Source organism: Cherax quadricarinatus, chromosome 91, assembly GCF_038502225.1.
Source record: "Cherax quadricarinatus isolate ZL_2023a chromosome 91, ASM3850222v1, whole genome shotgun sequence".
Classification (NCBI taxonomy): Eukaryota; Metazoa; Arthropoda; class Malacostraca; order Decapoda; family Parastacidae; genus Cherax; species Cherax quadricarinatus.
The window spans coordinates 5,084,636-5,093,999 of record NC_091382.1 but is presented as its reverse complement, the minus strand read 5'-3'; the positions used below and the strand labels follow the sequence as shown (position 1 = coordinate 5,093,999).

Here is a 9,364-nt window from a genome sequence, read left to right as displayed (position 1 = left end):
CTCCAGTACGACACTGAGGACACAGTATACCTCCAGTGGGACACTGAGGGCATAGTATACCTCCAGTGGATCACTGAGGACACAGTATACCTCCAGTAAGACACTTGAGGACACAGTATACCTCCAGTACGACACTGAGGACACAGTATACCTCCAGTGGGACACTGAGGGCATAGTATACCTCCAGTGGATCACTGAGGACACAGTATACCTCCAGTGGGCCCCTGAGGACACAGTATACCTCCAGAGGGACACTGAGAACAAAGTATACCTTCAGTGGGACACTGAGGGCACAGTATACCTCCAGTGGGCCACTGAGGCATAGTATACCTCCAGTGGGCCACTGAGGCATAGCATACCTCCAGTGGGCCACTGAGGATGTGAGAACTTTACCCACTCTGCTTGTGGTATCCCAGAAGTGAGCAAGTCTCCTGTGTTATCCCAGTGCTTAACAGCAGGGAAGATTATAATAGGATACAAATAAAAATACTAACTATGGCTCTAGTTTATTTAATAAAATAAAGAGTGAGAATACAACATATTCTTACAGAGAATTACACAGTATAATAATCAACCTCTGAGAGTTACTACCAGGGGGGAGGTGGAGAGATGCTATCAGTAACATGGTCTTATACTCACACTTAATTCACCAGCCCGAGATTCGCCCTGCGTGGCCCCTACACACTCGGCTGTCCAGGGTTTCCGCTCACCGGCCTAGCACAGCCATTAATTCTGCCCCAATCTCTCTCTCTCTATCTCTAACCTTCTTTATTCTTCTTATTCTTCTTGATTCGCCGGTACTCTCCCGGCCCGGGTCTTTTCCAGATGGTGACCCAGATTGGCTCCCTGTCTTGGCAATATCTGAGACCTATGTCTGCTATGGGAGGAGGTACAAGTACCTCCTCATCTTCTGGAACCAACTGTCCCCAGGCCTAGCCCCATTCCCCGCCCTCATGGGGCTAGTAGGGAGAAGCTAGGCCTCTGGTCTGCATTTTTCTTGCACCCTTCCGCTACAATTCGCGACAAGGCAGGAATCGCAACCAGGGCACATCGTTATCCTATTTCTCGGAACTACAAAAACCTCGCATCCCTCACATAAACGAATCCTCTTCCGACGGCGAGCCGATGTTTACAGTTCTCCACCTGAAAAGGAAATACATCCTATCTGTACGATGATCACTCTCAGCAAGGAACTAGCTCACATAATATAAAACACATATACATGTATCTCCCAACAGTTGACATAAAATAGATCATCCCCTGACACTAGAGATACCATACGTAAAAGAGGTGACCACTCCATTCATCATTTCCCAAGTTTCACTGACTAGCAGTAAAGGTCGCGATTGGCTTAACTGGGGTCAGGCTATTGACCCAGGATAAAGCTCTCTACAAATCCTTGGACAAGGGCGGCAGAAATATGAAGGAGTCGACGGAGGACATAGGGGCCCTTGTGCTATACTGCAGTATTCTTCCCATCTCACCTCCAGATCTGTCTACTGCTTCTACTAGAGGAGGGGCTAGCCAGGGCTTCCGGCCGACCCTAGCACTTCTGCATCTCCATCACTCCAGTCCACATAGATTCCCGGTGTCTCCTTGGCAGGTCCTGGCAACATCTCCGCATCTCCTGTGAATAATAGTAGGCGACAGTATTGTTGTACAGGTGACTGGGTCTTACTGGTGGTAGACAGGTGTCTAGAGTACTGAGCCGACCTGAGGGCGAGGAGAGTGGTCAGCTCCTTCTCTCAGGGTCCCATTTACTCACAACACTCCCTCCCTCCAGAAATAATTCCCTTTCAAATTTCGTCTATACGTTCTTGACCTTGTATTCACACCCACATATTCCTCTACCATCTGATTTAAACTATCTTCATCACATACCTCATCATTTACAGTCCTCTGGTGGCCTGGTGGTTAACGCTCTCGCTTCACACGGCGAGGGTCTGGGTTCGATTCCCAGCCAAAGTAGAAACATTGGACGTGTTTCTTTCCACCTGTTGTCTATGTTCCCCATCAGTAAAATGGGTACCTGGGTGTTAGTCGACTGGTGTGGGTCGCATCCTGGGACACTGACCTAAGGAGGCCTGGTCACAGACCGGGCCGCGGGGGCGTTGACCCCCGGAACTCTCTCCAGATAAACTCCAGATAAACCCCATTATCATTAATAGTCCCTCCTCAGACCAGAATGGCTTTAGTTTATTACCATGAACAATCCTCTCACTCTGGTTCTCAAACAACCCTTAACCTGTATATTTACTGGTCCCATTTTCTCTAAGATGCGGTAAGAACAATTCCACCTTGGACCCAGAGATCTACTCTGTTGAGTGGTTGCTTCATCTTTATATATCATTACTAGGGCACAGTGTACCTCCAGTGGGACACTAAGGGCACAGTATACCTCCAGTGGGACACCAAGGGCATAGTATACCTCCAGTGGGACACTGAGGGTACAGTATGCCTTCAGTGGGCCACTGAGGACACAATATACCTCCAGTGGGTCATTAAAGGCACAGTATACCTCCAGTGGGCCACTGAGGGCACAGTATACCTCTAGTGGGCCACTGAGGGCACAGTATACCTCCAGTGGGCCACTGAGGGCACAGTATACATCCAGTGGGCCACTGTCAACACTGTCATGTAGTGACAATATGATATTTAAGGAAGACAAGTTTGAGTTAGTGTTTTAGGAAAATGGGGAAATATAAACAAGAATGTGGTATAAGACTAACTCGAGCCACACTCATTATAGCAAAAATATAATGTGAAGGTCTTGGGAATGATAATGTGAAGGATCACAACTGCTAGGGAATGATAGGAAGGATAATGGGAACCTTCAAAACAAGGGATGCCAAGCCAATGATGATCCTCTTTAAGGCATTTGTTCTCTCTAGGCTGGAATACTGCTGTACACTAACAGCCATTTTCAAGACAGTGAAACTGTTGACCTGGAGAATATACCGAGAACTTTCACTGCATATATAAGTTCAGTCAAGCACTTTAATTACTGGGAACTTTCATGTCCCTTGACCTGTACTCCCTGCAACATAGGTATGAAAAATACTTAATCATATACACAGGGAAAATCCAGGAGGGACTATTCCCAAATCTGCACACAGAAATCACTCCCTACGAAAGCAAAAGACTGGGCAGACTGTGCAACATCTTCGCAATGAAAAGCAGGGGCGCCATGAGTACGCTAAGAAACAACACAATAAGTGTCAGGGGCCCAAGACTGTCCAACTGCCTCCTATCTTATAAAATTGGGATTACCAATAGACCCCCTGGCTGTCTTCAAGACCCATGGCTGCCTTCAAAACCTCTGGCTATCTTCAACACCCCTGGCTGTCTTCAACACCTCTGGCTGTCTTCAACACCTCTGGCTGTCTTCAACACCTCTGGCTGTCTTCAACACCCCTGGCTGTCTTCAACACCCCTGGCTGTCTTCAATACCCCTGGCTGTCTTCAACACTCCTGGCTGTCTTCAACACCCCTGGCTGTCTTCAACACCTCTGGCTGTCTTCAACACCTCTGGCTGTCTTCAACACCCCTGGCTTTCTTCAATACCCCTGGCTGTCTTCAACATCTCTGGCTGTCTTCAACACTCCTGGCTGTCTTCAACACCTCTGGCTGTCTTCAACACCCCTGGCTTTCTTCAATACCCCTGGCTGTCTTCAACACCTCTGGCTGTCTTCAACACCTCTGGCTGTCTTCAACACCTCTGGCTGTCTTCAACACCCCTGGCTTTCTTCAACACCCCTGGCTTTCTTCAATACCCCTGGCTGTCTTCAACACTCCTGGCTGTCTTCAACACCCCTGGCTGTCTTCAACACCTCTGGCTGTCTTCAACACCTCTGGCTGTCTTCAACACCCCTGGCTTTCTTCAATACCCCTGGCTGTCTTCAACACCTCTGGCTGTCTTCAACACTCCTGGCTGTCTTCAACACCTCTGGCTGTCTTCAACACCCCTGGCTTTCTTCAATACCCCTGGCTGTCTTCAACACCTCTGGCTGTCTTCAACACTCCTGGCTGTCTTCAACACTCCTGGCTGTCTTCAACACCCCTGGCTTTCTTCAATACCCCTGGCTGTCTTCAACACCTCTGGCTGTCTTCAACACCTCTGGCTGTCTTCAATACCCCTGGCTGTCTTCACCTCTGGCTGTGTTTAACACCCCTAGGGGTCTTCAAGAGGTCTTTAGCACACTATGGACCGTGAGATGATTCGTGTAGTAGACAGACTTTAAACCCTTCCTTTAACCAAGCTCTTTATCTCTCCACTGCTTCAACGATTTCTGGCCACAGAAATACGAAACCATAGGTAAGGTTTCATGGGAGTCCAAGCATTAATTACCATGACTTGGCGCTTCATATCTGGGGAAGGAGAGGCAATCAGGGGTCTTCAAAGAGGTTCTCTTCACTTCCTAAGGTCAGGATTTTTTTTCGGAACTCAGGTACTCCTGAAGGAGAATCCCCGTGCTGGACACGGGCTATAGGGCGCCGGACAAGGGCTATGTGGTGTTAGTCACGGACTATGTGGTGCTACCTGGAGGTTACCTGGAGGTTATTCCGGGGATCAACGCCCCCGCGGCCCGGTCCATGACCAGGCCTCCCGATGGATCAGGGCCTGATCAACTAGGCTGTTACTGCTGGCCGCACGCAGTCCAACGTACGAGCCACAGCCCGGCTGATCCGGAGTATCTGTCCAGCTCTCTCTTGAAGGCAGCCAGGGGTTTATTGGCAATTCCCCTAATGCTTGATGGGAGGCTGTTGAACAGTCTTGGGCCCCGGACACTTATGGTGTTTTCCCTTAGTGTACCAATGGCGCCCCTACTGCTGGACACAGGCTATGTGGTGCTAGTCACGGACTACGGGGTGCTGGACACGGGCTACGGGGTGCTAGACACGGGCTACGGGGTGCTGGACACGGGTTACGGGGTGCCTGACACGGGCTACGGGGTGTTGGACACGGGCTACGGGGTGCTGGACACGGGCTACGGGGTGTTGGACACGGGCTACAGGGTGCTGGACACGGGCTACGGGGTGCTGGACACGGGCTACGGGGTGCTGGACACGGGCTACGGGGTGCTGGACATGGGTTACGGGGTGCTGGACACGGGCTACAGGGTGCTGGACACGGGCTACGGGGTGTTGGACACGGGCTACGGGGTGCTGGACACGGGCTACGGGGTGTTGGACACGGGCTACGGGGTGCTGGACACGGGCTACGGGGTGCTCGACACGGGCTATGGGGTGCTCGACACGGGCTACGGGGTGTTGGACACGGGCTACGGGGTGCTGGACACAGGCTACGGGGTGTTGGACACGGGCTACGGGGTGCTGGACACGGGCTACGGGGTGCTGGACACGGGCTACGGGGTGCTGGACACGGACTACGGGGTGCTGGACATGGGCTACGGGGTGCTGGACACGGGCTACGGGGTGCTGGACACGGGCTACGGGGTGCTGGACACGGGCTACGGGGTGTTGGACACGGGCTACGGGGTGCTGGACACGGGCTACGGGGTGCTGGACACGGGCTACGGGGTGCTGGACACGGGCTATGGGGTGCTGGACACGGGCTACGGGGTGCTGGACACGGGCTACGGGGTGCTGGACACGGGCTATGGGGTGCTGGACACGGGCTACGGGGTGCTGGACACGGGCTACGGGGTGCTGGACACGGGCTACGGGGTGCTGGACACGGGCTACGGGGTGCTGGACACGGGCTAGGGGGTGCGGGACACGGGCTACGGGGTGCTGGACACGGGGGCTACGGGGTGCTGGACACGGGCTACGGGGTGCTGGACACGGGCTACGGGGTGCTGGACACGGGCTACGGGGTGCTGGACACGGGCTACGGGGTGGTGGACACGGGCTACGGGGTGCTGGACACGGGCTACGGGGTGCTGGACACGGGCTACGGGGTGCTGGACACGGGCTACGGGGTGCTGGACACGGGCTACGGGGTGTTGGACACGGGCTACGGGGTGCTGGACATGGGCTACGGGGTGCTGGACACGGGCTACGGGGTGCTGGACACGGGCTACGGGGTGCTGGACACGGGCTACGGGGTGCTGGACACGGGTTACGGGGTGCCTGACACGGGCTACGGGGTGCTGGACACGGGCTACGGGGTGCTGGACACGGGCTACGGGGTGCTGGACACGGGCTACGGGGTGCTAGACACGGGTTACGGGGGCCTGACACGGGCTACGGGGTGCTGGACACGGGCTACGGGGTGCTGGACACTACGGGGGGCTGGACACGGGCTACGGGGTGCTGGACACGGGCTACGGGGTGCTGGACTCGGGCTACGGGGTGCTGGACACGGGCTACGGGGTGCTGGACACGGGCTACGGGGTGCTGGACACGGGCTACGGGGTGCTGCTACGGGGTGTTGGACACGGGCTACGGGGTGCTGGACACGGGCTACGGGGTGCTGGACACGGGCTACGGGGTGCTGGACACGGGCTACGGGGTGCTGGACACGGGCTACGGGGTGCTGGACACGGGCTACGGGGCGCAGGACCCGGGATACGGGGTGCTGGACACGGGCTACGGGGTGCTGGTCACGGGCTACGGGGTGCTGGACACGGGCTACGGGGTGCTGGACACGGGCTACGGGGTGCTGGACACGGGCTACGGGGTGCTGGACACGGGCTACGGGGTGCTGGACACGGGCTACGGGGTGCTGGACACGGGCTACGGGGTGCCTGACACGGGCTACGGGGTGCTGGACACGGGCTACGGGGTGCTGGACACGGGCTACGGGGTGCTGGACACGGGCTACGGGGTGCTGGACACGGGTTACGGGGTGCTGGACACGGGCTACGGGGTGCTGGACACGGGCTACGGGGTGCTGGACACGGGCTACGGGGTGCTGGACACGGGCTACGGGGTGCTGGACACGGGCTACGGGGTGCTGGACACGGGCTACGGGGTGCTGGACACGGGCTACGGGGTGCTCGACACGGGCTACGGGGTGCTGGACACGGGCTACGGGGTGCTGGACACGGGCTACGGGGTGCTGGACACGGGCTACGGGGTGCTGGACACGGGCTACGGGGTGCTGGACACGGGCTACGGGGTGCTGGACACGGGCTACGGGGTGCTGGACACGGGCTACGGGGTGCTGGACACGGGCTACGGGGTGCTGGACACGGGCTACGGGGTGCTGGACACGGGCTACGGGGTGCTGGACACGGGCTACGGGGTGCTGGACACGGGCTACGGGGTGCTGGACACGGGCTACGGGGTGCTGGACACGGGCTACGGGGTGCTGGACACGGGCTACGGGGTGCTGGACACGGGCTACGGGGTGCTGGACACGGGCTACGGGGTGCTGGACACGGGCTACGGGGTGCTGGACACGGGCTACGGGGTGCTGGACACGGGCTACGGGGTGCTGGACACGGGCTACGGGGTGCTGGACACGGGCTACGGGGTGCTGGACACGGGCTACCGGGTGCTGGACACGGGCTACGGGGTGCTGGACACGGGCTACGGGGTGCTGGACACGGGCTACGGGGTGCTGGACACGGGCTACGGGGTGCTGGACACGGGCTACGGGGTGCTGGACACGGGCTACGGGGTGCTGGACACGGGCTACGGGGTGCTGGACACGGGCTACGGGGTGCTGGACACGGGCTACGGGGTGCTGGACACGGGCTACGGGGTGCTGGACACAGCCTGATGAACACAGGAAGTTGGGTTGGTAAAAACACAAGGGATGTAGCTACTTTTAAATAACGTGCGAGGGGAAGTATTGGGTGGGCGGGTGGCAGTTTCAACACCTCCTGACCACCCTCTACACCACCCACGTGTCTTGGACCACAAATGGCCACCCAGCACGAGGCTCTGGACTACTGACCACTCAGTAAGAGGCCCCAGGACCACCACTGACCACTACTTCCTTAGATCTTGCCTACGTTTGACAATGAGCAAGTCTAGGATATAGACCCCATATCCATCCTGTGGATGGATATGGGGTCTATATCCTAGCGACTACCTATATTACCTATACTATATCCTATAATAGCGACTACCATCCATAGGATGGATATGAGGTACACAATAAACTAGCCACTACCACAGGATGGATATGAGGTACACAATAAACTAGCCACTACCACAGGATGGATATGAGGTACACAATAAACTAGCCACTACCACAGGATGGATATGAGGTACACAATAAACTAGCCACTACCACAGGATGGATATGAGGTACACAATAAACTAGCCACTACCACAGGATGGATATGAGGTACACAATAAACTAGCCACTACCACAGGATGGATATGAGGTACACAATAAACTAGCCACTACCACAGGATGGATATGAGGTGCAAAATAAACTAGCCACTACCATCCACAGGGCCGCTATGTGAAGTTTACCTGAGGTCACTTTTAGTGGCTTTTGGAGGTCCCTGGTTCCAGACCAGGCCTTATGGTTGCTGACCTGATCAATCAAACTGTCAGTGTCTGCTGCCCACAGTCTAATGTATGCACCACAACCCAGCTGATCAGCAACTGTCTGGGGATATCTGTCACGTTCCTTCTCGAAGACAGCCAAGTGGCGAAGAGTCGAGGCCCTTTAACACTTATTGAGTTGTCTCTCAGTGTACTCATAACTGCCCTGCTGTTTATTGGAGGTATCCTGCACTGTCTACCAAACCTCTTGAGGAATTTCAGTGTGCAGGTTTGGTACCAATCCCTCCAGTACCTTCCAGGTGTAGATTATAATGTATCTTTCTCGCCTACGTTCTAAGGAGTACTGTTCTAGGGATACTTTAAGTGTTCCCAGTAATTTAGGTGCTTGATTGAGTTTATGCGAGCTGTGAAGGTTCTCTGCACATTCTTCAGCTCAGCAATTTCCCCTGCCTTAAAGGAGGCTGTTAGTAGACAGCAACATTCCAGCCTAGAGAGAATAAGTTTATTGTTTTGAAGGTTCTAGTTATCCAACCTATCAAATCCATCCACAGGATGGATATTGGATGCACATGTTGGGAAAATAAAGTTAAGAGAGATAAGATTTCGTTCGGATTTTTAACCCTGGAGGGTTAGCCATCCAGGATAACCCAAGAAAGTCAGTGTGTCATCGAGGACTGTCTAATTTCCATTGTCCCCCATGATGCCACCCACACCAGTCATCATTTCTTACGAAGACAGACAGGGAGATCTAAACCCTTTCTAGAAAGGACAGGGATTCGAACCGTGGTTGTTCATTACGACTTGGGTTTATAGTTTCTGGTCTGGTACTGTCTAGGTACGAGAGATTTTTGTAAAACTGTCAGGACGGATGAAAGGGAGGTGGGTAGTGGTTAGTGGTCAAACGGGCCGTCTAGGGATCAGAGGGCGGTAGTC

At 55.0% G+C, this 9,364-nt stretch overlaps 1 long non-coding RNA gene across 1 annotated transcript in view; it reads right to left on the bottom strand.

The window, feature by feature from the left end:
* Positions 1–512: 512 nt before the first annotated feature.
* Positions 513–9,364, bottom strand: part of LOC128704876 (uncharacterized) — a 222,797-nt gene continuing 213,945 nt past the window's right edge. Inside the window, exons 5-6 of the long non-coding RNA XR_008409603.2 lie at positions 1,485–1,627; positions 513–1,143 (exon numbers count right to left, since the gene is read on the bottom strand). This is a non-coding gene — a long non-coding RNA (uncharacterized lncRNA). The remainder of the gene's footprint in view (positions 1,144–1,484; positions 1,628–9,364) is intronic.